Genomic DNA, 26,895 nt, shown 5'->3' on the forward strand with positions numbered 1-26,895 from the left:
AAGAGATAGATTTGAGCTGCCTTCTTGGGAAAGTGGGGTCACTTAGCTGAGGGCATTTTGGTTTTCAGGGCACTGTGAAAGGTCAGAGTGTGCCAGGTTAAAACTAGGGGTTAGGGAGCAGGTAATTGCTGGATATATTAAGGATGAGAGGATTTGGAGCTGGGGATTGAGGAAAGGTGGGCAATATAAGGCCCTCCCCCAACTTCAGCCTCCCCTACCACCTCTCCCCACCACTTTCTTCAGAAAAGTCTACATGCTTATCATATAAATCATCTATTGCCGGGTAACAGATTACCTCAAAGCTCAGTGGCTTCAAACAGCAAAGGATAGTTATTATTTCACAGTTCCTGGGGTCAGGAATTGGGCAGCAGATGATTCTGGCTTGAGATCTCTCATAAGATTGCAGTCCAGGTGTTTGGCTGGGGTTGTACTCATCCAAAGGCTTCACTGGAGGACCTGTTTCCCAGATGGTTCATTCATACTGGCTGGCAAGTTGGTGCCGGCTGTCGGCAAGAGGCCTCAGTTCCTTGTCACATGGACCTCTCACCAGGACTGCTTGTGTGTCCTCACAGCATGGCGGCTGCTTCTCCCAGAGTGAGAAGGAAGGAAGCCACAATTCTCATATGACCTCTCCTCAGGAGGTACACACTATCATTTAGGCAATTTCCTATTGGTTACACAGATCTGCCCTGTTCACTGTGGGAGGGGACGACACAGGTGTGAATTCCAGGAGAAAGGTATCATCAGGAGCCGTCTTGGGGGCCAGTGGGCTTGAGGTCAATCAATTATATTTGGAAAAACTGAGGAAGTTCCGTGTTCTGCATCCAGCCTAGCAAAGGTAAAAACAGAACTAGGGGTGCGGATACAGGAGCTGGAGGATCCATAGGATTCTCTGATTCTGAGAGTCTATCATCCTCCATGAATCAAGGGCAGCTCAAGGCCAACGGAGCTTGAAGAATGAATATAAAATTCCTGATGAGGCCAGACAAGAGTAAAGGGTAGCTGCGTGTGTGACGCCCATGAGAGGGTGTCTGTGAGGGCCAGAGGCCAAGACCACACCCTGGGGGATATTTTGAAATGTCCAGGTGGATACCCTTTGGTCCAGAGATGCAGTTTTGGGAGGGGCCCCAGGGAACCTCATTAGGGGTGCCGACAGCATCATGCTTGCCTGGCTCAGAGCTGAGATTCCTGGGGGCTGAGGTTGGCCAGCATGCCTCCCTGCCAGTCTTGGTAGAGCAGGCCCGGAGCGTACCCTGGGACAGGGAAGGACTGTGAGTCCCCCTGTTGATACACCTGGTGCCTCCACTAGAATGTGAGCAACTCCCAGACCCCACCGTGCCTGACCCGGTCTGTGCCCTGGGTGCCCAGCCCCTCGCCGGGCACAAAAGCGGCCCCACCCAATGGTGCAAAAGTCAAACCAAGGAGAGCCGGCTCCAGCACAGGCGGGGTCTGCAGGCACTACAGGCCTATGACAGACCACCTGCCCCCAGCTTTCTGAGCCAGGGGTCTCCTCTGAGACGCCCGCCAGGGAGAGCTGGAGGGGATGGGGGGATGCTCGGGGATCTGTGCGTCTATCTGACTTCTGCTGCCCACTAGCCGGAGGCCACTGAGCCCTGCACTGTGGCGGTGTCTGCCATTTGGGTCTAAGCACCCTTACGTGGGGCTCCAGAATTCTGTCGGGCGGGGATCCTGCTGGAGTCTCAGGCCTGGGCCCTGTGGCCACAGCGTCGGGGGCGCGGGGGGTGGCTTGAGTCTCAGCTGGCTCAGTGAGCCGGGCTCTGCCCAGAGGGATGCTGGGGGTGGGGGGTAGACTGGCTTCCACTGCCTGGGTCCGGAGGTGGGGCAGCTGGAGGGCTCTGGGAGCTGGAAGTCACTGGCCCTGCGGCCGGGCTTGTCACCGCTGACCTGTAGCCGGCTCCAAGGCTCCGGATGATGCAGGGACTGGAGAGACGCTGACTGCCTGCTTTCCTTGTGTTCTTCCTCTGCTCAGAAATGTTCAGGCTCTGGCTCCACAGGGTAAAACGCCAGCTCCTTACAGCAGCATCTGGAGTCTTCTGCAACCTGGCCACATTCTACCTAGAATCATAATAATCACTTAAAATGGAGGCATTTACCGTCTCTTTCAGGCTGGATGCCAAGTGTCCCCCATGAATTAAAGTCTCAGTGAATAATGACAGCGATCTTACTAGGTACTTATTGTTAGTATTCCCGTTTTATTGATGTGGCTCAGAGATGCTGAGTGATTTGACCAAGATCACACAGCGAGAAAGAGGCAACGCTACAATTCACCCAGTTTTTCATGCTGATGGAACCGTGCTGTGGCCACGGAAATTCTTGGGGTATTTTAGGCAGGTAGCCCCATTGTTAGCCCCCATCTGGCTCGTCATTCCCAGCACCTTGCCTTTATACCTAATGTTCTCTGAGTCTAGAACCCAAGTGTGAGGGTTAGGGTTAGGGTTAGCGTTAGGGTTAGGGTAACTGTGTGCTCCCCAGGCCCTGTGGGGAAAGGCAGGTGTACGTGGCTGCTTCTGAGTTACTCAGGCCCAAAACCCAGGTGCCTCCTTGATGCCTCCTGGGCTCCCCGCAGATCTGACCCATCAACAACTCCTACCCGCTCTGCCTCCAAAATGTACCCTAAACCCAGCCCCTTCTCTCCCTCTCCCTGCCACAAAGGCAAGGGCGGGGTCCATCCTATTCACCTCGGTTTGCTCGGGATCTGGCATGCAGCCAGCACTCCAAAAATATTTGTTGAACAAAATGATCAAGTTCATGCCTGAGTGGACAAACGAAGGAAGGAGGGAAGAGTAAAGCAGATGAGGAAAGAAAACGTAGGGGAACAGAAAGGCAAGTGAATTCAGTTCTGCCCTGCAGGCGGCGTAGGGGAGGGGTGTGGTGGGCAAAAGGAACGCTTCACACAAGAAGAGATGCTCCAATCTAAAAAATACAACAAACTAGTGAATATAACAAAAAAGAAGCGGACTCACAGATATAGAGAACAAACTAGTGGCTACGGGAGGCGGGGCGGTGGGCAATATAGAGGTGTGGGAGTGAGAGGTAAAAACTCTTGGGTGTAAGATAGGCTCCGGGACGTATTGTACAATACGGGGAATACAGCCAATATTTTGTAATAACTGTAAATGGAAAGTAAACTTTTTAAATTGTATAAAATTTTTTTAAAAATTAAATCACTGCAAAACAAAAGAAGCGAGAGAGGTGCTCCAGCTACCTGTCAGCCTGACAGGTGGGTAGGGACATGCAGGCATACAGGTGGAAGGGACATGGCACAGAGGCACGAAGTGGCCAGGACAGCACAGGGCAACTGAGGCTCAGGAAGGCAACCCCAGGACCTGCCTTGTCCCTCCTCGGGCTGAGCAAGGTCCTTCCCAGCCCAGCTCCAGGGCAAGGTGGCTGCGTGCCCTCAGTACTCTCCCTGGATTTCCCTGGTGGTGTCTCTGCCTTCCTGGCCCACAGCCCAGACCTGAGATAAAAGAGCGACTTCTGCCCTTTCTCACTCAAATCCTTCTGATTGCTCTGCCTGTGGTTTCTCTAACCTCCCCTCACATCTCCTGCTCCCCCCGCCACCTCACACTTGGGGCCCATGGAACTCCAGTCTCCACAGCCCCATCATTTCATTTCCAGAACAAGCACTAGACAAACCTTGGCATTCGAACACTCAGCTACACCTTGATTTCACTGGGTCTGGCCAGGCCAGTGTTGGGATTTTGCCCCCCACTTCTGAGCAGGAAATTTTCTGCCAGAGGCTGAGTTCCATTTCTTCCTCCCTGATACCTTTCCCAGAGCAAAGCCCAATCTCAGCTGCAAACTCAGCTCCCAACACCAAGAGGAGGAGGCCGGGAGCAGGGCCTGGAGTGGGGAGGGCGTGTGAAGCCAGATGGGCTCATTTGAAGCAGGATGCCCAACAGGGTACGTGGGAGCCAGGAGGGGAGCAAGGCAGGTGTCAGGGCCATAACCAAACAAGCTGAAGTTCATGGCAGGCCCCACCCAGACTCCTTGGAGAAGAAAACATATCCCTTACCATTTGCAGAGTGACTGCCGTGTGCCAGGTTATATACAAACGCCATTGAATCTTCACACAACTGGAGAGGAAGTTATGTTAGGACTCGTTGGTTGCAAGTGACAGAAACCCAACTCGAGCCCAGTTTTAACTGATTTAAACTCAAAAGAGGATATACTGGCTCTCATAACAGGGCAGGGCAGGAAGGGTCTACCTGAGGAAGACTGGGAAGGAGGACGAGGCCACCTTAAAGGCCATCGTCATTCTCTTTCTCTCTCTCTTTCTCTCTCTCTCTCGGCGGCTTAGTTCTTTTGGGTCACTGTCCCCACTCAGTGCAACCAGGAGACCCCAGGTTTACAGCCTTACAGATTCATGGCGAGAATGGGAAGAGATTTTCATCCAATTCCAAGCTGAACAGTTCTAGGGAAGGACTCTGATTGGCCCAGTGTAGGTCACATGCTTACCCCTTGGACCAAGGGCCAGTGTGATGAGGGCAGATTAATGGCCCAGGCTGGGTCAGGTACCCCCACCCTTGTAGCCAGAGAAGGGCCTTTCAGCAGAAGAATGGGGGAGGGACACAGCAGACAAAAGCAATAGCAGTGGTGCAGGTTTGTTGTTTTTTTAATAAACATCTTATTTTAGAATAATTTTAGATTTATTTTAAAAAAGATGCAAATAGAGCCCAGAGAGTAGCTGTGTACCCTTCACCCAGCTTCCCCTGATGTTAACATCTCACATCACCACAATGCATTTGTCAAATTAAGAAATGAGCAGGGGTATATTACAATTAACTAAACTCCAGATTTCATTCAGTTTCACCCATTTTCCACCAATGTTCTTTTTCTGTTCCAGGATCCTATCCAGGATCCCACATTGCATTTAGTCATGTTTCTCCTTAGTCTCCTCTGGTCTGTGACAGCATCCCATTCTTTCCTTGCTTTTCTTGACCTTGACAGTTTTAAAGGGTACCGATCAGGTATTTTGGAGCATGGCCCTCAATTCGGGTGTGTCTGAAGTTTTCTCATGATTGCTCTGGGACATGGGTGGGGAAGAAGAGCACAGAGGTGTGGTGTCCTTGACATGGCTGCATGTCAGGATATACAGGACCGGTGATTAATGTGGGGTCTAGGCCTACCTAACAAATCGGGAAACTGAGGCTTGGAGAGGCTAAGCTACTCATGCTAGTCAGTGGTGGGAAGAATGCGAACCACGCCTGACTCCCATTGTCAGTTCTTTGGAGTTGCAGCCCAGTTCTAGGAATGGGAAGGTGAGAAAGGCTGCACCATGGAATCTACGTGAGATTTGCAGCTAGAAGACTGAGCCCAAGGCTTCTTCTTGGGAGACAAGGCCCTGGAAGGATTGGCCCGGGGGCCTGGAAGCCACAGTAGACTCTAGCCAGGAGGGGCAGGGAAAATAGACAGGCTGGCACAGGCTCAGCCAGGTAAGAAGGTTGAAGGAAGGAGGGAATGGCAAGCAGGACGGGCCAGAGCAATCCAGGAAGCCTCCCTAGAAGAGAAGGCTGCAATTGTAGGAACAGTCAGGAGGCTGGCTCAAGGTGTGAGGTCTGTCCCAGGAGACAGGAGAGCAAAGTGTTTACGACCACAAGCCTTGGAGTCCGACAAGACTGGGTTCAATTCCTTGTGCTACCTCTTCCTGCCTAGATGGTCTTGGGCAAGTAACCATTTCCCAAGCTGATCTGGGGCTTTCTAGCCTCCAGGCTTTGCCTGTCCTGCTCTCCCTGCTGAAATACTCATTCCTGAGCCAGCTCTCAGACCTCCCCAGCCTGGACCAGCTCCGTAATTTGTAAGACCCAGTAAAAAATGAAAATGCAGGACGCCTTGTTCAAAAATTATTAAGAATTTCCAGACAGCGATGCAGAGCATTAAATGAAATGTGGGGTCCTTTAAGGCAGGAGGCCCTGGGTGACTGCACAGGTTACATGCCCATGAGGCCGACCCAGTCCCCCGCCCTCAGTGACCATCCTGACCCTGTGCTCTGACCCTGCCATATTTCCTCTACAGCTCCTTGAACATTAACCACAAGCTGCCTACCGATGTCGCTCAGGCCACTGTATCGAGCGGTTGCTTTGCTCTCCCGTGGTTTTTCCTTGTCTTGCCCTGGGTGGAAGGTTGGATGAGATGAACTCCAAGGTGTTTCCAACAGTTAAATTTGATGTCCTCTAATTTTATGGCTCTAATATTTTCTGCGAGGAAGCTTCAGAGCTCCCGTGCCTAAGATACTATGGGTCGTGAGGTGTGGGCTTCCCTCATGTGGTCTCAAAACCCTGACCTCCCTGGGCAGTTGGAAGTTTTTAGATGAAAGAGGAAAGGTTGGAAGAATTTCATTCACTTCCATTTTGCAAATTTGAACTGCAATATTAATTGTGATTTTTTGCAGGTGCTGTAGCCTTGCTGGCACACTTTTTACATTTTGTGCATTTCTGCTTGTTGGTTAACTTTGCTTTCCCCCATTGTTAAGAGGCAGAATATTAGAATCAGACTGCCTGCACTCATCTCTTATCTCTGCCATGAAAACGTGTGCAAGTTGCTTAATCTCTCTGGGGCTCAATTGCTTTATCCGAAAAATCGAGATGAAATGAGTTCTATATCTTCTGGTTACTATTGCTGCTAAAAATTCTAGTGGTGAAAAGAAAATCCCACACACAACCATTTTATTCTGCTCACAATTTTGTGGGTCAGGAATTCTGGAAGGGCTCAGCTGGGCAGTTCTTGCTGGGGGTTCTCACGCAGGCACAGTCAGATGCCGGCTGCGGATGCCATCAGCTGATGCATCATCTGGGCTGCACTGGACGTCCGAGATCGCTCACTCACACGGCTGGCATCTGGTGCCTGCTGTAGTTTGGCAGCTCTGCTGGAGCTGGTGCCTACATCCAGCATGGCAGAATCAGGGGAGGTGGTGGCTGGCTTCCTCCAGAACAAGAGTCCCAGGAGAACCTGGTAGAAACTACATGGCGTTTTTGCACCTGAACTTGGAAATCAGAAAGCATCACTTTCACTGCCTTCTATTGGTGATAAGCGAATCAATAAGTCCAGCCCAGATTCAAAGGGAAGGGATGGAGATTCCAGCTGTTCACAGGAGGATTGTCCAAAAAATTGGGAGCATGCTTTAAAATTGACACAATATATATAAAGCACTTAGAATAGTGCCTGGCACATAGTAAGCCCTCAAACATGTTTGTGTTGTATTACAGCCCTAAATAAAATGGATTGATGATGCAAAATGGTTTGTTGAAACATGAAAGTAGTGATGAAAATATTAACAAAAATTCTGTAATTCAGAATAAGGCATAACCATCAATAGTGACTAGGATTTTGATATGCCTGTGGAATGCGCTGGTTTGGAGAGGTATGATTTTGCACCAGCAAAGACAAACAGTAAAAATTGAAAGTACAACCCTACGTACCTGCCAGTAGATCTGTGTCATACCTGTGACCAGTGTGGGGTCTCTCATGTCAGGTTGTCCGGTGGTGGGTAGGAGCCTTTGAAGTTTTCACATCTGTTTCCCCAGAAAACAATCCAGGCATCACTCTGGGAAACCATTGGAGTGTTTCTAGAACAAGCACAAAATAAAGCTTTCCAGTACAAAATTGATGACTTCCATCACTAACGGCAGAGAAGAGACCAAAAACACAGAGGCATTAATCAAGGTGGCTGGCCTCATAGAAAAGCCAGGTACAAACCATTCTATTACCAGGACCATTATAAAGCCGGCCACATGGTGACTAAGTCAGAGCAAACAGGTTAAGCTATTGGCAAAATTATTTTAACTTTTATCAAATACCGCTATTGGAGTTGGGGGTGGTGGTCCATGAAATTAATGGCCAACGATGTAGAAGACTTGTAATGATCACACATGCATAGTGGCTGATACTTCCCTTTCTTTACAGATGCACAAAACCACTGGCAGGCAGAGCATAGCAGACCTTGGCACATGTATGGAGGGCGTGGCAGACAATCCCCCTTCCTCCTCTTAGCAGAACGCTGGCTGCATTTGATGAGGCGGTGTGCCCTCCTCTCAGCCAATCTTGAGAATCCTGTTCCTGATTTCCCAGCCTCCCTTGCAGCTAGGGGTAGCCATGTGACTCAGTTCTGACCAATGAGATCTAAGCAGAAAGCAGCTGGTGGGTTTCTGAGAAAGCTTTTTCTTTTCTTTGAAGTGAGACATTACTGGTGGGGCCCCACCTTCCTTCCACCTTCCTCCCACCTGGAATGCTGGCATAATGCTGGAGCCAGTGGTGGCAGCCATCTTGCCCTCCTGGAGGCTTCTTGTCACGTGAGGAGAGCAGCCCCTTGGCAGCAGATGCGTAACTTCTCCTATGTCCCCAGTCCTCCAGTCTCTCCTCCCCATCTTCACCCAAGCTACCAATGACCTTGTTTCCTATTTCACTGAGGAAGCAGAAGTAATCAGACAAGACTCCACCAATGCCTGCATCCCTCTTTCTAAGACCAAGCCTCCATGGTGCCCTAGACCCAACCCTTCTCATCTCCTCAAGGATGCTCTTCCAGCATTTCCCCCTCTTTCTCCTTCATCTTCATTTTCATTTTTCCCTCTCTAAGATCATTCCCATCACCACACACGTACTTATTTCTCCATCTTAAAAAAAAAAAAAAAGAGAGAACAAACGTATGGACATGAAGCGGGGAAAGCGGCAGGAGGGGGTTGGTGATGGTGGGATGAATTGGGAGATTGGGATTGACATATATACACTAACACATATAAAATAGATAACTAATAATAACAGGCTGTATAGGGCTTCCCTGGTGGCGCAGTGGTTGAGAATCCGCCTGCCAATGCAGGGGACACAGGTTCGAGCCCTGGTCTGGGAAGATCCCACATGCCTCGGAGCAGCTGGAGCTGGGCCCCGTGAGCCACAATTACTGAGCTTGGGCATCTGGAGCCTGTGCTCCGCAACAAGAGAGGCCGCGATAGTGAGAGGCCCGCACACCGCGATGAAGAGTGGCCCCCACTTGCCACAACTAGAGAAAGCCCTAGCACAGAAACGAAGACCCAACACAGCCATAAATAAATAAATAAAAGTTTTAAAAAAAAGAACATGCTGTATAAAAATAAATTAAATTTTTTAAAAAACTGTCTTGACTTCACACCTCCATTTCTCTCCTTTTTTTTTTTTACAGAAAGAAAAAATACCCAAAGAGCTGTCTCTATTCACTCACCCACCCCAGTTCCTCTCCAGGAGGCCCCTGCAGTCAGTCTTTGTCCCTCCTCTCCACTCCTTGTCAAGGTCACCAGGCTCTCACCTCAGCTCTGACTTGTCTGGTCAGCCACCTTAGACACGGCTGACGACTCCGCCTTGAAACTCTCCCCTCTTGCTCTTCTCCCACCTGACTGTGAGCTCTGGGAGAAATACAACATTTGCTGTCTTGTTCACTGTTCCATCCTCACCCCCACAGGAGGTCAATGCTATTTAGTCACTGAGTTAATGAAGAGACTGCAAGTTATCCCCCAATATCCACGCTCCCCTTCTTCCATAGTACTAATAGAAGTTTTGCTGAATACGTACATAGCTGCCCAGATAAAGACTATATTTCCCAGTTTACCAGGCAGGTAAGTGTGATCCTATGACTGGATTCTGGCCAGTGAAATGAGAGTAGAGAGGAGTTGTGCAGTTTCCTACTCATGCCCTCAAAAGGAAAGATGCATACCTCCATTTATTTTTCTGCACTTCCAATAGGCTGGAATGCAGATGCAGTGGCAGGAGCTGGAGCAGCCATCTTAAACCAGATGGTGGAGCCACCTGCGGGTTGAGGAAGGCAGGTAATAAAATAAAAAGCTGTAGCCTATCTGCACTGGTCACATTATGCTCAGACTGTTATACAAGAGAGAAGGAAACTCAGACTTATTGAAATCACTGTTATTGGGCTTTTGTTATAGCAGACAGGCCGATATTCTCAGGAATGCGCCTTTATTTATTAAAGTACTTAGAGCTGGATTTTTTCCATCACCTGCAGCCTGATTTGTACATATATGAGGGAAATGTGCTCCATGATTTATTTGGGTCCTGTTCATCAATCAACATTGATGCTGCAGGAGAGAACATTTTTGGTTAAGTTGATGGTAACACTGTGAGCCACGATGTGGACTGGAAAGTGACACGGGGATCAGGGCTGACTCTCAGCCACCCTGTGGGCGGCAGGGAAGGGCACAGCTCCATGGATGGAGGCACTAGCTCAGGCATGCCAGCGCTCAGCGCTTGTTCACCGAGAAGCTGGCAGGCAACAATGTACCTCCCGATCTTCATTCAGCACCGAGAGAAATGGAGAAAATAGCAAGTACAATCAAACCAAGGCCACTGAGTGGATGTCTTTTCAGCAGCTGTCAGAAGAGATGGGCCGAGAAAAATCTGTGTTTGCAACCTGAGCAACGCTCGCTGTTGAACAAAGGTGCACATCAAGTTTTTCTGAAATGAAAGACAAGATTGAAAGTCTTTCTCTACAAAACAATGACGCCAATGAAAACCGTTCCTTTGATTTTAAAAAACATGACCTGGCTATACAGTCAGCACCTTGAATAATCTGTGTCTGTCACCTGGGGGCTACATCACAAAGTTCACATTTGATAAAAGATACCAGGGTTTTGTAAGACTGAATGTGGGGCACATTTCTTGATCCCCAAGAGCCTGACTCTGTCCCAGCACTTGATGATTTTCTCCACTTGCTCAGGGGGAGAAATCGATTACACAGCAACAAACATATTAAAAGCCACATCGAAGAGCTCCAGCTGAACAAGAAGGAATCCTCTCCAGTGTGAAATGCAACAAAAGCCTGGGCCTGGCTGTTTGTCCCCACGTTTTCCAGCTCTCGAGGGTGGTGCCTTCTCCTCTGATGAGTGCTAAAGAGAGGCCTCCGTGAGAAATTCCTTCTTCGTTACTTCGGGGCCGTGTCTAATCCTCAAAGCCCAGAACCACCTAATCGCGACCAGGCACTTGTCCCCATCCCCGACCACCTGTGGCTGATTCATGGGTTGTAGGGTTTGGTGAAATCGAGAGGGAAAGAGAAGCAGCTGCCTGGCCAGGAAGCCTGAGCCGCTGGTCAAGCTGGCACCTCGCGGGGCCAGATGGGAAGCCTGGCTCGTTCATCCACTCAGCAAGGGGTGAGTGAGGGCCTGTTATATGCCGGGGACATGGGAGCCTGGAGGATCAGTGGTGGACGTTAAAAAATAAAAATAAAAAAGATAGAAGGATTACAAACAAAAGCATCTCTCTCAATGAAACCTTTAACTGTGCTAAAATATACATAACAAAATTGACCATTTTTAAATGTACAGTTCCGTGGCATTAAGGACATTCATACTGTGGTACAACCGTCACCACCATCCATCTCCAGAACTTCTTTATCTTCCCAAATTGAAACTCTATCCCCGTTAAACACTAACTCCCCATTCCTCCCTCCACCAGCCCCTGACAACCTCTATTCTCCCTCTGTGTCTATGAATTTGACTATTCTGGGGACCTCTTGTAAGTGGAATCATACACTTCCATGAGTGTATAATATGGAAAATCGAATTTGACTGGAATCAAATTTGGAAATTTGATTGGAAAAAATATGGAAGTCAAATCTGTCATTTTGTGTCTGGTTTTCTTCACTTAGCATAATGTCTTCAAGGTTCATCCATGTGGTGGCATGTAAATCAGACTTTTATTCCTTTGTTAAGGCTAATATTCCATTGTATGTATTTGTGTTGTATCTTTATACCTTTATATATGTTACGTATTTTGTTTATCCATTCATCTGCAGATGAGCATTTGGGTTGTTTCCACCTTTTGGCTGTTGTGAATAATGTCGCTATGAACACTGGGGTACAAGCTGTTTGAGCTTCTGCTTTATCAGAGGATGTACTTTCCAACTCCTTTGGGTATATACCTAGGAGTGGAATCGCTGGATCATATGGTAATTCTCTGTTTAACTTTTTGAAGAACTGCCAAACTGTTTTCCACAGTGGCTGCACCATCTTGCATTCTATGGTGAATTTTAAACTGACTTTATTTCGACTTTTTAAATGTTGACCAATCTTTGAGGTGGTTGGGGGAGGGACAGAAATTCCTGCTGAGCAGCGCAGCTGGGCTGTGCAAATGGAGAGGAAGAGGCAGAGATGGGACAGATGGAGGAGGAGAGAGAAAGTCCTGGGGATCCACCTGAGAGAAGCCATGTGTCCCAAATACCCTAAGCTGGCTGAGGGCTGCCTGGGGCTGGCATCGTGTTTGGGAAGAGCTGAGAGAAGAGAGAATCACTCATTCATTCAACCAACATCCTCCAAGCACCGGCCCCACCGCGAGCTGACCTATGGAGAAGGGAAGACCCAGCCCCCCGTTGTGTCTGTACTTTCACTGTGTCTGCCCAACCTGCTACTCATCTCCCCAAAGGACCCACACAATAATAGCAACCAGTCATTAGGGGTTCACCAGGCGCCAGCTGCATTCTAAGCACTTTACAGAAGTTAATATTTAATCCTCACAACAATCCCCATCTCACAAGTGAGGCGGTAACTGCAGCTCAGAGACGCTGAGTAGCTTTCTCAGGATCACACAGCTGGGAAGTAGAATAGCCCACACTCCTCACCCCAAACTGCCTCACCCCAAACTGCCTCTCCCAAACTGCCTCTCTCTTCAGCCTTCTCTGAAGATGCTGAAGGAGACACCAGCAAGGGGGTTAACATCACACATTCCACGGGATCCGATATTCTCCAAAGTCCCTCTTGGAGGCTGGGACGCCACCAAGGATTTCTCCCTCCAGCCCTCTCGGGTGTCCCTGGGTCCTCCTCCCTTCTGCCAGATTCCTGCAGTGCCCAGCCCCACCCTACCCCCAGCCCTCTGCGGTGACACACTTCTCCTCCTGCTGGAAAGCAGGGATGATACACCCACTCCACCATGGCGGCCTCCACGGAAAGCCGGGCCCTGCAGATAGCAGCCCCACCTCCCCGAGCGCAGGCAGGACTGCTGAGAGCAAACATTTTCCCCCTTTGTCACATAGAGTAACAGACTCTTGAAAAATCACATACTCAGAGGATCACAGCCGAATCTTATAATCTGAGGCTCTCCGCCAAAGAACCTTAGAACCGTCGACTAATAGAATCTTGGAGTCAGTGACTGGAGAATCCCAGAGCACTACAGTCTCTCCATCACAGACTGGGCGGTGGCTGATGTCATGGAGGGGCCCAGGCCAGCAGGCTGACACAGAGCAGGCCAGGAGAGTGAGGGGGTCTGGGAGGAGAGGGAGACTTGAGGGTGCAGGGTGCGGGTGGAGGAGGGAGGCCCGGCCTGTCATGCTAGAGGAAGCAGTTGGCGGGTGAGGCCTGGCTCTTGTTACTGATGGTTTTTAATTATGTAAATCAGCCCAGGGCCTGCGTCTGGCACAGGCTTGGCCTCTAGCAGCTGGCAGCAGAATTAATCAGTAAATAACCAGCTGGATGGGGCCTGTGAATAAGCACCCAGCCATCCCCCACCACCGTTCCAGAGGGGTCCTCTCAAGCTGGCGGGGGTGGAGGGAGTACGTGAGAGCTTCAGCTCACAGCTGTCAGTGGACCTGCACGCACATACACACGCGTGTCCGCACACACACATGCATACTCGCGCATGCTCCGTACGTGCAGCTGCAGCTTTGGACGCACCGTGTATATGCACAGGTGGATACACCTGCACACACAGACCCTCGGCTGCAGCAGCCCCGTGTGCCTGGCACACATCTCCCCACGAAGAGCCCAGCACATGCCCAGGAACATAGCAGTAGGAGGCAGGTTCCTCATTCCCACCTCACACTTGTCATCTCTTGGGTGGGACAGAGCTTTGCAGCTCATGGCCACGGCCTTTCTCCTCCACAACCGCCCTGTGAGGCTGGCCAGCTGGGCTGAGGCCCTGGTTTTACAGATGGGGAAACTGAGGCTCAGAGAAGGCACTTGCCCAGGGCTGTATCCAGTGGTCTTTCCTCCCCATCCCACGCCCCAATCAAAGGTTCAAAGAGGTTACAGACCCAAGAGAACTGGGGAAGAGAAATGGGGGCGGTACTGGGAGCCCCAAAGATATGTCCTCTCCCACTGAAGCAGGGCAGGCTGGGCAGCCCAGTGGGGGGCCAGGCCAGTGGGGGTCCAGGCGGTGGAGGCTCGCCGCTCTCCTAGGGAGCTGTGATGAATTGCTCTCTCCTGCAACTGGTACCCTCACTCCCGCTCCCCAGCGCTGCCCAGGGGAAATCTCAGCCTTGGCCGTTCCTTGATCACTTTCCCTCGTCGGGGGTTGGGCTTTTGCACCATCCCTAGTGGCAGGAGGGGACTCGCAGGGAGCATCATAAAATTAACAGGCAAGGGGCTTCCCTGGTGGCGCAGTGGTTGAGAATCTGCCTGCTAATGCAGGGGACACGGGTTCGAGCCCTGGTCTGGGAAGATATCACCCCTGGTCTGGGAAGATCCCACATGCCGCAGAGCAACTAGGCCCGTGAGCCACAACTACTGAGCCTGTGCGTCTGGAGCCTGTGCTCCGCAACAAAAGAGGTCACGATAGTGAGAGGCACGCACACCGCGATGAAGAGTGGCCCCCGCTTGACGCAACTAGAGAAAGCCCTAGCACAGAAACGAAGACCCAACATAGCAATCAATCAATCAATAAATAAATAAATCTTTAAAAAAAAAGAGATGTTCTCTCCCAGTAAACTGGAAGAAGATATTTACAACATTTACCAAAGAACTAATATTCCTATTAAAAAAAAAAGTAACAGGCAGGTTTCCTCTTCCCCTCTTCCTTCTCTCTGCCTCCGGCTTTCTGCTGGCCTCTACTTCACTCTAGTCGGGATCCCTTTATAAACAGTGATTGAGGGAATGAACTGAGACACGAATGAATTTCTGAGATGTGGAGCCATGGGTCCCTGTCTGTGGGTCTGGCTTACTGTGCAGCTGAGGTCAGCTCTCAGCACCCGCTTCCCTCAGCCTCAGCCGAGGGGGCTCCCAGCAGGAAGAGGAAGCAGGAAGGTGCCCTTTGTGGTTAGCGGGCCCTGGGGGAAGCTGGGAAAGGAACTTGCAAGCCAGGGGCCCCCAGGGGTCAGCCTTTTGGAGCCACCACCCCCTAGAGCAGCTGACAAAAGCCGGGGGCTTCTGAAAAGGCCAGGACGCACAGCACTGGGAATTTGAAACAGTTTAGAGCAGTGGTTAGTGGCTCGGCCTCTGGAGCCAGCCTCCTTGAGTTCGAGTCCAGGCTCAGCCATTCAGTAGCTGTGTGACCTTGGGCAAGCAGCTTCACCTCTCTGTGCTTCAGTTCCTTTTGTGTAAAGTAGGGTGAGTAATAGCACCATAAGTGAGTGGGTACATACTCTTTAGAAGAGTCACTGGCGAGCACAGTTAAATACTCTAAAAATTAGCAATTGTTACCATAAGTAAAGGCACTGGTGCTCAGACATTCATGTGCATCAGAATCCCCTGGAGGGCTTTTAAAACACAGATTGCTGTCCCCCATCATCCCCCAGAGTTTCTGCCTCAGTAGGTGTGCGAAGGGGCCTGAAGTTTGCATTTCTAACACTTTACCAGCCGATGCTGGGACCACTCGTCGGGGGTCACACTTTGCGGACTCACTAAAGCCCATGTTGGTGCTTAGTATCCAGCTCAGCCCCCCACCCCCTCTATAACTTGGGAACTGAGGCCCAGAGAGGTGAGCTAGTGCCCAAGGCCACACACGGTGAGAGTGGCCCAGGTTTCAGCCTTCCAGGGGGGTGCGGCTCTCAGCAGGAAGGGGAGGGCCCTGGAGGTGAAGGTGGCTCCATCACTACCATCCCCCACCCCCCCTCCCAACACTCGCACCCCTCCCCCTCATGGCTCTAGGAGCAAAGAGGCAGAATTTGCCTTCCCTGCCAGAGGTAATCTTTTAATCTCTTTGGCTTTAATCTTGCAGCCCAGCATCAACCCAAATCCACACAGGGGAAGGAAGGGGTGAGGGACACAGATCTCGTGTCCTGGGGAGGATTTAACCCTGCTCTTCCCCACAGATGTCCCATCCCATCTCTGCCTCCCTCACCCCCTGCTCCTGGGAGGCACTTCTAATAGAGGATGAGAAGGCAGAGAGGGTAGCCAGATGGGGCGAGGCCAGGTGGAGTCATATGTTAAAAAGACTCCTTTGGGAGGCAAAGCTTTCTTAAACAGGACACAAAAAACATTAATCATAAAAGAAAAAAATGTAAACTAGGCTTCATTATGATTAAGAACTTATATTCAGCAAAAGACACCATTAAGAGAAAGAAAAGCCAATCCAAAGATGCGGAAAAGATAATTCAATACATATATTTGACATAGGACTAGTATCCAGCATATATAAAGAACTCCTACAAATCAATAAGAAAAAAAACCACACAAAACAATTTTTTAAATAGGCAAAGGATATGAACTGGCAGTTCACAAAAGGGAATATCAAAATGGCCAATATGCACATGAAAAGATACCCCACATTAGCGACTATCAGAGATATGCAAATTGAAACCACAATAAGCTACCATTCAGACTCACACAAATAGTCAAAATTAGAAAGACTGATAATAACTGAGACACAGATGTAGAGAACAAACGTATGGACACCAAAGGCAGAAAGCAGCAGGGGGGTGGGGGTGGTGGTGGGATGAACTGGGCGATTGGGATTGACATGTATACACTGATGTGCGTAAAATTGATGACTAATCAGAACCTGCTGTATAAAAAAATAAATTTGAAAAATTCAAAAATAAAAAAACAAAAAACAAAAATAAATAAATAAATAAATAATTTTTAAAAAGACTGATAATAACAAATATTGGAAGGAAGTGAGGATCAACTCTCCTACATAGCCAGTGGGACTGTTAATGGTTCAACCTATTTGAAGAACTGTTTGGCAGTTTCTTACAAAGTTACACCCATTCTATTACCCACTTATAGGGATTTACCCAAGAGAAGTGAAAGCATGTGTCTACACAGAGACTTGAACATGAATTCTCACTGCAGCTTTACTCATTATACTCCGAACAGAAAACAGCCCAAATGGCCATCAACAAATGAATGAATAAGCAAATGGTGGTATATCCCCACAATAGAATATTACTCAGCAATAAAAAAGAGTCAACTACTGATACACATGCCACAACCTGGATGAATCTCACAGGCATTACGCTAAGTCCAAGAAGCCAAAAGAAAGAAAACATGCTCTATGACTCTGTTTAAATGAAGGGTAAGGACAGGCAAAACCAATCTCTAGTGATAGAGGTCAGGGTCGTAGTTGCCTTGGGGGAGGAGGGGTTAGTGATTGGGAGGGAACATGAAGGAGCCTTCTGGGGTGCTGAGAATATTTGATAAACATATGTAAATCCATCAAACTATACATTTAGAATCCAGGCACTTTCTTTCCTTTTCTGTATGTAAATTATACCTCAATTTTCTCTTAAGTTAAAGTAAAAAGAAATGAGGGAATTCCCCTGGCAGTCCAGTGGTTAGGACTCAGTGCTTTCACTGCCGGGGGCCCGGGTTCAATCCCTGGTTGGGACAGCCAAAATAAATAAATAAATAATAAAATAAAAAAGAAATGAAAAGACAGTACATTTGGAATAGGTACTCAGACCATCTCTCACCCACTTCGGAATCAAAGAACCTGGGACCCAGCCCAGCTTGACCACGGTGTGACTTTGAACCCATGGTTTAGCCTCTCTCATCCTCAATTTCCACATCTGTAAAATGGGGGTGAGAGTCTCTGTCAACCTCACCAATATGTGGAGAGGATCAGTGAGGAAATGGAGGAATGTGCCTTGAGCAGTTAAATGCTCCCTCGGATGGTCGGGGCCCAGCAGAAATGGAGGAGGAGCACAGACTTGGTCCCTGGGTCTGGGTTGCGGGGGGCTGGCTGGGCCTGCTGGAGAGGGTCAGGGGGTCTTCCCAGACAGGCCACCCACATCCTCAAGACTCCAGGCTACCCCATCCTGCCCTCCCAGGTGGATCACCTGGACCTCCCAACTCAAGGCCAAGCTGTACCACAACTGCTGCTTCACAATTCCTTCTGGAACATACCTGCAAGGCACAGAGCCCCGAGCTTGGAAGCTTCCTCCCTCTCTCCCCCAAACCCCTCCATGGTTGTCCAGCAGAACCTGCCTCTCTAAGGCTGGCACCCCTACTGGATACTATAAAGGGGAAATAAACCCCTGAACTAGCAGGCCCCTGGAGGGCCTGGGAACTGGCACTCACTGCTGGGGCTCCGTCCCCTCACCCTCTCTGGCTGTTTGGTTTGAAACAGTCACACAACCTGGAAAAAGAGATGGACTTCACCTTGGGGCACACAGGACTCTGCTGTACCCTGTGGCAAAGACATAATATCCTGTCTCCCATTTACCTTAGTGACAAACACTCGCTTGGGCCCAGCCAGAAAATTCCATTTCCCAGCCTCCCTTGCAGCTAGGAGAGGCCAATGAGGGAGCGAGCATAACTTGTTAGGTGGGACAGAGGGGCACATTCAGCCAGTCTGTGCCCACCACACCCAGACAGTAGATGTGATACTGGAGATCCAGCAACCTTCTTGGAGCATGAGGTGACCTTAAAGATGAAACCCACATGCTAAAGTTGGTGGGACTAAAAGAGAGACGGAGCCTAGGTTCCTGATGACACTGTTGAGCCTCCCACCAGTCCTGGACTCTTTCCTCCTGACATCCTTTATGTAAGAGAGAGATAAGCCTAAATCTGGTTTAAGCCACTGTCGTTTCCAGTCTCTATTATCAGCAACGGGAAGCAACCCCGAACTAAAACACAAAAGCCTTGTGAGGTAGATATTACTGTGCACCCTCCACCTCTTGCACCCTCATTTTCCAAGTGCACCCCCAGCCTCCCTGCCTCCCTCTCAGATTTCCATTATGCCCAAAAGACCAGCATTCAAATCCCAGCTCCCAGACACTGTGAATAAGCCTTGGCCTGGGGGCTTCCCTGGTGGTGCAGTGGTTGAGAAACCTCCTGCCAATGCAGGGGACATGGGTTCGATCCCTGGTCCGGGAAGATCCCACATGCCGCGGAGCAATTAAGCCCGCACACTACAACTACTGAGCCTGCGCTCTAGAGCCCGTAAGCCGCAACTAGTGAGCCCGCGTGCCACAACTACTGAAGCCCGCGCACCTAGAGCCCATGCTCCGCAACAAGGGAAGCCACCGCAATGAGAAGCCCGCGCACTGCAACGAAGAGTAGCCCCCGCTCGCTGCAACTAGTGAAAGCCCGTGCGTAGCAACGAAGACCCAACACGGCCAAAAATAAATTAATTAAATAAATAAAATTTTTTTTAAAAAAGCCTTGGCCTGACCTGGAGGGCACCCCACAACTCAGGGTGAGTGGTGTTCCACGCCGATCACTGCATCTGGAGCTGTCGAGATGAGTGTAGTTGAGAAAGCAAAGCACTGGGCTGAAACTCATGCCTGTTGTAGAAATAAAGGAGAAGCTGGAGAATATTTGCAAATCACAAAGAGCAAACAAACAGAACGAATACTAGCCAGGTGGGGTAAAAGTCTCTTTTAAACTTGTCCTCTCCTGTCTTTGCCATGTGAAACTAAGGTTTGTGGGTCTCCTGCAAGAGGGGAACCACTAAACTCACACTGAGACCACCCTACAGGGCTGTCCTACAATTCATGGCCTAGCGGCTGGGTACTAAGCAAGGGTACCAGCCAGCCTGTGTTCAAATCCCTGCTCCATGAACTGTGTGATCTCAAGGCAAATTCCTTACCCTCTTTGTGCCTCATCTATAAAATGGGCACCATAGGTGGCTTTGAGGGTTTTAGGAGCTGACCTGGGTAGAGCTCAGTCCTGATATGTAGGAGGAGATATTAAGTATCAGCCACTGTTGACATGTTCGTGCTGAGAACTTTCTTTATCGTGTGTCTGTTATAGGAAACTGAATTTACTCACCAGCTTTGGAACATTTAATTCGCGGACTTCACACTCGCTGCTCTGATCATAAGTAACCCTGTGTAGAGTCTCCAGGCACCAGGAAGAGCAACCCAAAGCTTTCCCTCTTGCTTAAGTCTATGCAAGTAAAACTAAGTGGTGATTATACATGGTTCATTTGTCAAACACAAGGTCAGGAATCTCAACTTGTCCATGTTACTAAGGCAATGCCAGGAAGCACCCTACGTCCCAAACCATCCCCCCTCTGGCACTGACTGAAATGCCACCATTAGAGCCAGAGAACCCCTAGGAAGAGAAGCAATTTAGGAGCAGAGCGTCTTGGAGTAAATGCACATATCCAGGTCAGCCAGGGGGAGCGAATCATAGTAAGGAAAGGGAGGGAAGGAAACACCATGCGAAAATTTTGGGAGCTTCTTTGGGGTAGGTGAGTTGTGAGCTCAGTCTCACCCACCTACCCAAGTGTGTGTGCACGCGCACACACACACATGCACACATACATGGATAATCGCTTTACCCCAGCAGTAGGGGCTTAAGCTGCTATCTAGGCTAGCACCACCCCCCCAGGCTGCACCAGCCACCTCTGTCCCAAGGTGAGGTTCCCAGAGGTTCAGAAAGGAAACCCTGCAGGGCTGGAAGCTGAATCCCACAGAGCCAGCAGCTACCGGTGGTAACAGACAACCTCTCTCTCTGTCACACACACACACACACACACACACACACACACACACACACACTCATGCACAGACACACAGAGACAAAACACCAGACACAGATACACACTGAACTGTCCTCCCAAAGGCAAAACAAATCCAGAAAGACCACAGGGAATCGTCCTGTCTCAGAAAAAGCCACAACTGTGCACTCCCAGAAACAAGGTGGACACACACCCTGAAAAACACTCACCAACAGACCTGCTCCCCTGGGGTCTCTCTGCCCTGTGCCCCCACTCCTACCCCTAGCTAGTTCTGCCCCCATAGTTTTCTCCCCAGGAGTCAAACCCAATCAGGATTCCCTATCCTCACCCATCCCCTTTCCCAGATACGCAGGCCCCCCAGGAATATCCACCCTCCCACATGTCCTCCTTTAACGCAGCTCCCAGGAACAGGGCTGCAGGCAGTAGGTGCTCGGCACACCTCCCCCTCCCCCTTGCCTGGGGCTCACTCCTCATCTCCCCCCTCCGTGGAGCTGGCGGCTCTTCTCATTTTCCAGCGAGTGCGTGAAAACACACATTAGAGCAATTAGAGAAAAGTCATCGGAGGGCAAGGCAGGAGCCACCACCGCACCTAATTGCCAGCTCCAGCAAGGCGTGGTGAAGCACAGACTCAATCGCACAGATTACAAATTGGCACAAATTCCAAAGCAGGAAGGGGTGGGGGGGGGTGGGGTGAGGAGGCTCCAAGTTCCATTTTAGATTCTCTTGTTTCTGTTTAAACTTCTTCTTTGCCGTTTGCAGCAGTTTTCACAGCCATGCTCCCAAGAGAGGCAGGGAGGGCAGAAATGATTTCAGTCCCATTTTATAGAAGGGAAAACTGAGGCCCAGGGGAAGAACAGTTGTAGCAGGTCCACCTGGACTGGTCTTCCTGGCTAGAGGTGGGGATCAGTGTGGCCCCAGACCCCAGGAAAGGCCCCCACTGACCCCCATCAGCCCTCTCCTCTCCCTGGAAAGAATCAGCAAAGGGTTGAGGTACAGGGCAGGTTCCGGATCGGCCACAGGCGTGCTGCCTGGTGCTCATGGTGGGCAGCGTCTGCACATGGGGTGGCCTTGCCCTTCACCAAATGGCAGGATTATTTAATTGATGGCTGCTGTCCCCAGGTGCTCCTGTGTAAAAAGATGTACTGTGTGCTCTTTTCCCCTGACAGGGAGGAGGGGAAATCTCCTAGAATCTGAGTGCAGGGGGCCCATTTCTATGCCTCCTTATCCCACAAGGCTCTTCCCAAGCCTGGCCTGGTCCCCACCCCCAGCAGCATCCCAGGCATCCTAACCTTCCAGCTGGGGCCCACCTTGCCGGGCCCTGGCCTGGGGGAGAAGCCAGCAGTGAGGCAGGAGTGCCCCCTGGTGGTAACAGCCTATACTACCCACTGGGACTCCACCCCCCACCAGGGTCTAACATCAGGGCCTGAAGACACTGGGGATGGCTCCATTCCTGTTCCAGCCTCAGGGAGATCGGGAGGCTCCTGGGTGGCAGATGGACACTAGATATGGTCAAGAAAGAAGTCAGGGGAGGATGCCCAGTATCAAGCATGACCCATCAGAGGAGCTCAGGAAATGTGGAATGGATGAATGAAAGAATGAGTGAACAAATGCGGAAATTAATTCATTGTTTCCTAAAAGGTGGGGTAAATATCACTAGTAATATACAAGATACCTTTTAGATAGTAGTGTACTTTTTAGATAATAATTCGTTTATTTTAAGAATTATGTACTTATTTTGAGGTATGTTAGATATAATAGATCTGGCTCATCAAATCCATTATATAAACTTTCTGTTTAAAACAAATGTCTTTAGGTACAAAAAAAACCCATTAAGTAAGTAACATATGGGTATTCTCAGGACCTAGCATAGAAAGTGTTCAATTAATGCTAATAAATGAATGAGGAGATGACCAGCAGATTATGATGCTCTTTGTAGAGCAGAAGGTAGACAGTCCCAAACTTTGCTGTAAACTGAAATCACCGGGGGAACTTTTTTTAAAAAAAATATCTTTGGGCAGGTATGTGTCTTTGAATCTCCGGTGGCTGAGGAAGAAGCCAGTGTGTCCTGGACAGCTCCCAGAGGAGGGGAAAGACACAAAGCACCCAATTAGGTGACTTATAAGGAGCAGCATGGCTTCGTTACCCTTTGAGATAGTAAAACTCATCACTGGAGGAAGCAAGCTGTGCTTGGGTGACCTGGGACTCCTTTGCTGGGTAAGAGATTGGACTGGATGAACTTGAAGTTCTCATGCAAGGAAAGAGAAGTGAGTTATTCTTTATGTAAACTAGCTTCTATATTGACACACAATACAAAGTTAATGTGTACTTACTATGGTTTTAACATACTAATTAAGTATTCCTCATTTATTCACCCTGCACATCAATGTTTTATTTGACATATGTCTTTATTATCAGTTAATATAAATATTACATTCGTTGCCATACAGAGGATATAGAATTTGCTGTCCTGAGTTGATTTACAAGTTAGTTCATTTACGGGAGTTTTCTCTCCTGAAAAAAAAAATCCCCTTCTTCTTGAAAACTGTGTCTAGTTAATTATGGACATATATTAATATAATGTAGTTAATGTGGCTACAATCTGTTTATCTGTTTTAATTGGATCCCGGTTTGATCACAGCAACTTTCAGTTACTTTCTTAATTAGAAGTTGGAGGAGTGAGGTGTTTGGTGTTGGCTTTGGAAAGGGATGCTGTTTGCTTCTAAATCCACACGTCATCTAAAAAGCGCAGGTTGAGTTAATATTTGATGTGTGAGTTGTTCCATTATCTTGTTAGATACCACTGATAACAGAAAAGAATTTCCCGTCATGAATTTTCATGGCTATACCTCTGGGAAAATATTGATAAAAATAAATTGTATCCTATTTGGAAAGATTGGCATACCTATTGAGATTGAGTCTAATTTTTTATATCATTTTAATAGTATTAAGGAGCAGCTTTTTTAATTTTGAATAGATTTTTAAAATATAAAACATGAATAGATTTGTCATAGCACAGGGTCAAAAATCAGTTCTGTTGATGGCAAGTTATTCGATATTAATTCCATTTTATGAACAAATGCAATTGAGTTGCAAATCCCTTAACAGAGGGCAGTGTTAGGCCAATGTTTTAATCGGTATTAGGAAATGTCAGACTAGCATCCCCAAGGAAGAAGAAATCTTTGGCACAATGCTGAAAACATATGTGTTAGTTTTAAAGCTGCACCTTGCTCTCTTACATAGCTACAGGGAATATAAATCGGTACATCCTCTCTCAAGGGCAATTGGACAGTATCTACCTAAATGATAAATGCAGCTTCTCTTTAATTCACCAATCCTACTGCTAGGAATTTATCTTTCAATATACTCACACATGAGCATAATAACATGTGTACAAGAAAATTCATTGTTGCATTGCTTGAACAGCATATGATTGGAAACAACCTGAATAGCCATCAGTAGAGGACTGGTTAGTAAAAGAACTGTATAACTCTTCTTTGAAATGCTACATGGCTGCAAAAAAGAATGAGGGCTCATATACAACAAAAAACAACCCAATTTAAAACTGGGCAAAGGACTTGAAAAGACATTTCTCCAAAGAAGACATACAAATGGCTAATAAGCACATGAAAAGATGCTCAAAATCACTAAGCATCAGGGAAATGTAAATCAAAACCACAATAAGATGGTTCCCACCCATTGACGAGACTTCACATGCATTAGGATGACTATTTTTTTTTTTTTTTAAAACAGAAAACAAGTGCTGGTGAGGATGTGGAAAAATCCGAACCCTTGTGCATTGCTGGTGAGAATGTAAAATGGTGCAGCTGCTGTGGAAAACAGTATGTCAGTTCCTCAAAAAAAAATGTACACAGAATTACTATGTGATCCAGCAATTGCACTCCTGTGTATATTCCCAAAAGAATTGAAAGCAGGAATGCAAACAGATATTGGTACACCAGTGTTCATAGCAGCATTATTCACAATAGTCAAAAGATGGAAGCAACCCAAGTGTCCACGGATGGATGAATGGATAAACAAAATGTGACATATACAGACAATGGAATAGTATGCAGCCATGAAAAGGAATGGAGTTCTGATACACGTTACAACATGGATGAAACATTACGAAGAAGTTTTGGTGGTGGTTGCACAACATTGCGAATACAATTAATGCCACTGAAGTACACTTAAAGTGGTTAAAATGGCAAATTTTATGTTTTATATATATTATATTTTAACACAATATTTAAAATTAATAATGTAATTTCTTAAAGGCAAGGGTGGGGAGTCTAAATCCCCTCTGTTTGAACATGGGCTGGCCTTGGTTGATGCTGCTGGACTTCCTAAGCTGGGTCATAAGGGGCAACCCAGCTTATACCTGGGACCCTGAGCCAGCATGTAAGAAGTCCATCTACCCTGCAATGTCATACCAGAGAGACCTCATAGAACGAGAGCAGCAATTTGAGTCTTCCCACCCAGGTGTCAGACACGTGGAAGAGCCTTCAGATAATCGTAGCCCCAGCCGGAGCCGCCCCAGCTGACACCAAGTGAAGCAGAGACAAGCTTTCCCACAAAACCCTTCCCAAATCTCAGATTCATGAGCAAAATAAGTGGTGTCACTGTTCTAAGTCACTAAGTTTTGGGGTAGTTTGTTATGCAGCGATGGGACATGGAATGGTAAACATATTACTTATGTATTAGAATTTATTTCAATTTAATTTAAAAATAATCAGATACACATAAAACAGATTTGGACTACATAAATATCTCTTGCAAACCAACTGGTAAATTGGATGTTTTCACTCTCATGGTCTGTATCCTGCCTCTGTAAAGTCATTAAAGGTGCAAATATACTTTCACCCAAATACTGAACAAAGCTGGGGTGGGAGAGGCTCAGTGGGCTGGAGAGATGGGAACACAGGTCCATCTGGAGACTCTTTTCCCAGAAGGCCAGGTTACGGGAGAGAGAAAGGTCACTGGAGCTATGTAGCATGAAGGGACAGGTTTCTGACCCAGCAGGGCCAGATTAAAGACAAAATTTCGTCAGCAGGTCCTTGAAATAAAATCCAGAAGGTGGAGTTATGAGTGACATATATCACACAAGATGGGGTTTCAGGAGGCTTGAGAAGGAAGTTATATAGCCAAAGCTAGAGAATTTCAGACCAGGACCATTGAGGGGCTAAAGGTTTATTTTTCAAGCTTAGAAGAACTTAAAAATAAATCCATAATGTATCCTCCAAACATTCCCCCACTCTCTCCTTCCTGTGTGTGGCTCTCTTCACTCCATCAGTTTCTAGAACTCCTGCTTATTTGTTTATCTGTTTGCTGTATCTCCCTGTAGTATTAGTCAGGGTAGGCTAAGTGCTGTAACAAACACCCCAAAACCCAAGGGCTCAACTCAACACCAGTTTGTTTCTGGTTCTTCTAACACTTCAGTGCATCTGTCTGATGGACAGACTTCCACAAAGAGATTCTGGGACCTGGGCTCCTCCCATCTCCAGGCTCCTGTAACACAAAGTCCTCCCCCTCCAGCCAGTGATGAGGATAGAGAGAGATCATCTCATTGCGGGGGAATTTTATGGGCCAGGCCTGCAAGTGGGGCACATCCATCAGCCAGAACTCAGTCACATGGCCACCCTCTCACTGCAAGGGAGGCTGGAAATGTAGTCTCACTGGAGGCCAGGAGTATTGCCCTACCCCCCAGTTTACTCCCCCTGTGTGCCAGTTCTCATGCCCCTTGTTCACAGTGACTGTCACCATGCCTGGCATAAATGTGGCGTCTATGAGTGAATGAATGGTGCTGGGGCTGCACCGCTGGAACTGGGCTGAGTAGGCACGTTCCTTACAAATGCCCTGGGAGATGGAAGGATGTAGTCACTCCCATTTCTCAGATTAGGAAACTGAGGCTCTGAAAGCTAAACAGCAGGCACAAGGCCACACAGTTAGTCGGTGCCAGGGCCAGGTCTCAAATCCAGGAAGCCTCTTCTGCCACGTGTCTGTTCTCTCCACTCCCCTGGCAGCCTCTCCAGTAAGCATATTCACTGACTCCGGGTCTGGTTATCTTCGAGGCCGCTCTGCTTTCTAACAGTCAATGAGCCATATTTGACAAGCTGCTGGTTCCTTGGGGTAGCAGCTGTATCTCACTCATCCCTCTGCCCCCTGGCTACCAGCACAGCCCTTGAACACAGTAGGTGCTCAAACCACGGTTGGGGGATTAATTTGCTCACACTGGCTCAGGCTTCATGCTTTGCTGCTTGCACAGTATGAGGGTCGCTTACAACT

General features: G+C 48.4%; 1 long non-coding RNA gene across 2 annotated transcripts; it reads right to left on the minus strand.

The window, feature by feature from the left end:
- Positions 1–311: 311 nt before the first annotated feature.
- LOC132372723 (uncharacterized) lies at positions 312–19,426 on the minus strand. 2 transcript variants are annotated; one of them, XR_009505239.1, is made up of 4 exons: positions 19,321–19,426; positions 7,463–7,586; positions 6,700–6,899; positions 1,526–2,076 (listed from the first exon to the last, which is right to left on the minus strand). It is a non-coding gene; the product is annotated as an uncharacterized LOC132372723 (long non-coding RNA). The 2 variants fall into 2 exon arrangements; XR_009505240.1 differs by lacking the exons at positions 7,463–7,586; positions 19,321–19,426 and adding an exon at positions 312–829 and having other exon boundaries at positions 1,906–2,076; positions 6,700–7,030.
- Positions 19,427–26,895: the final 7,469 nt, after the last annotated feature.

The sequence above is a fragment of the Balaenoptera ricei genome, chromosome 10 (genome assembly GCF_028023285.1).
Source record: "Balaenoptera ricei isolate mBalRic1 chromosome 10, mBalRic1.hap2, whole genome shotgun sequence".
NCBI lineage: Eukaryota > Metazoa > Chordata > Mammalia > Artiodactyla > Balaenopteridae > Balaenoptera > Balaenoptera ricei.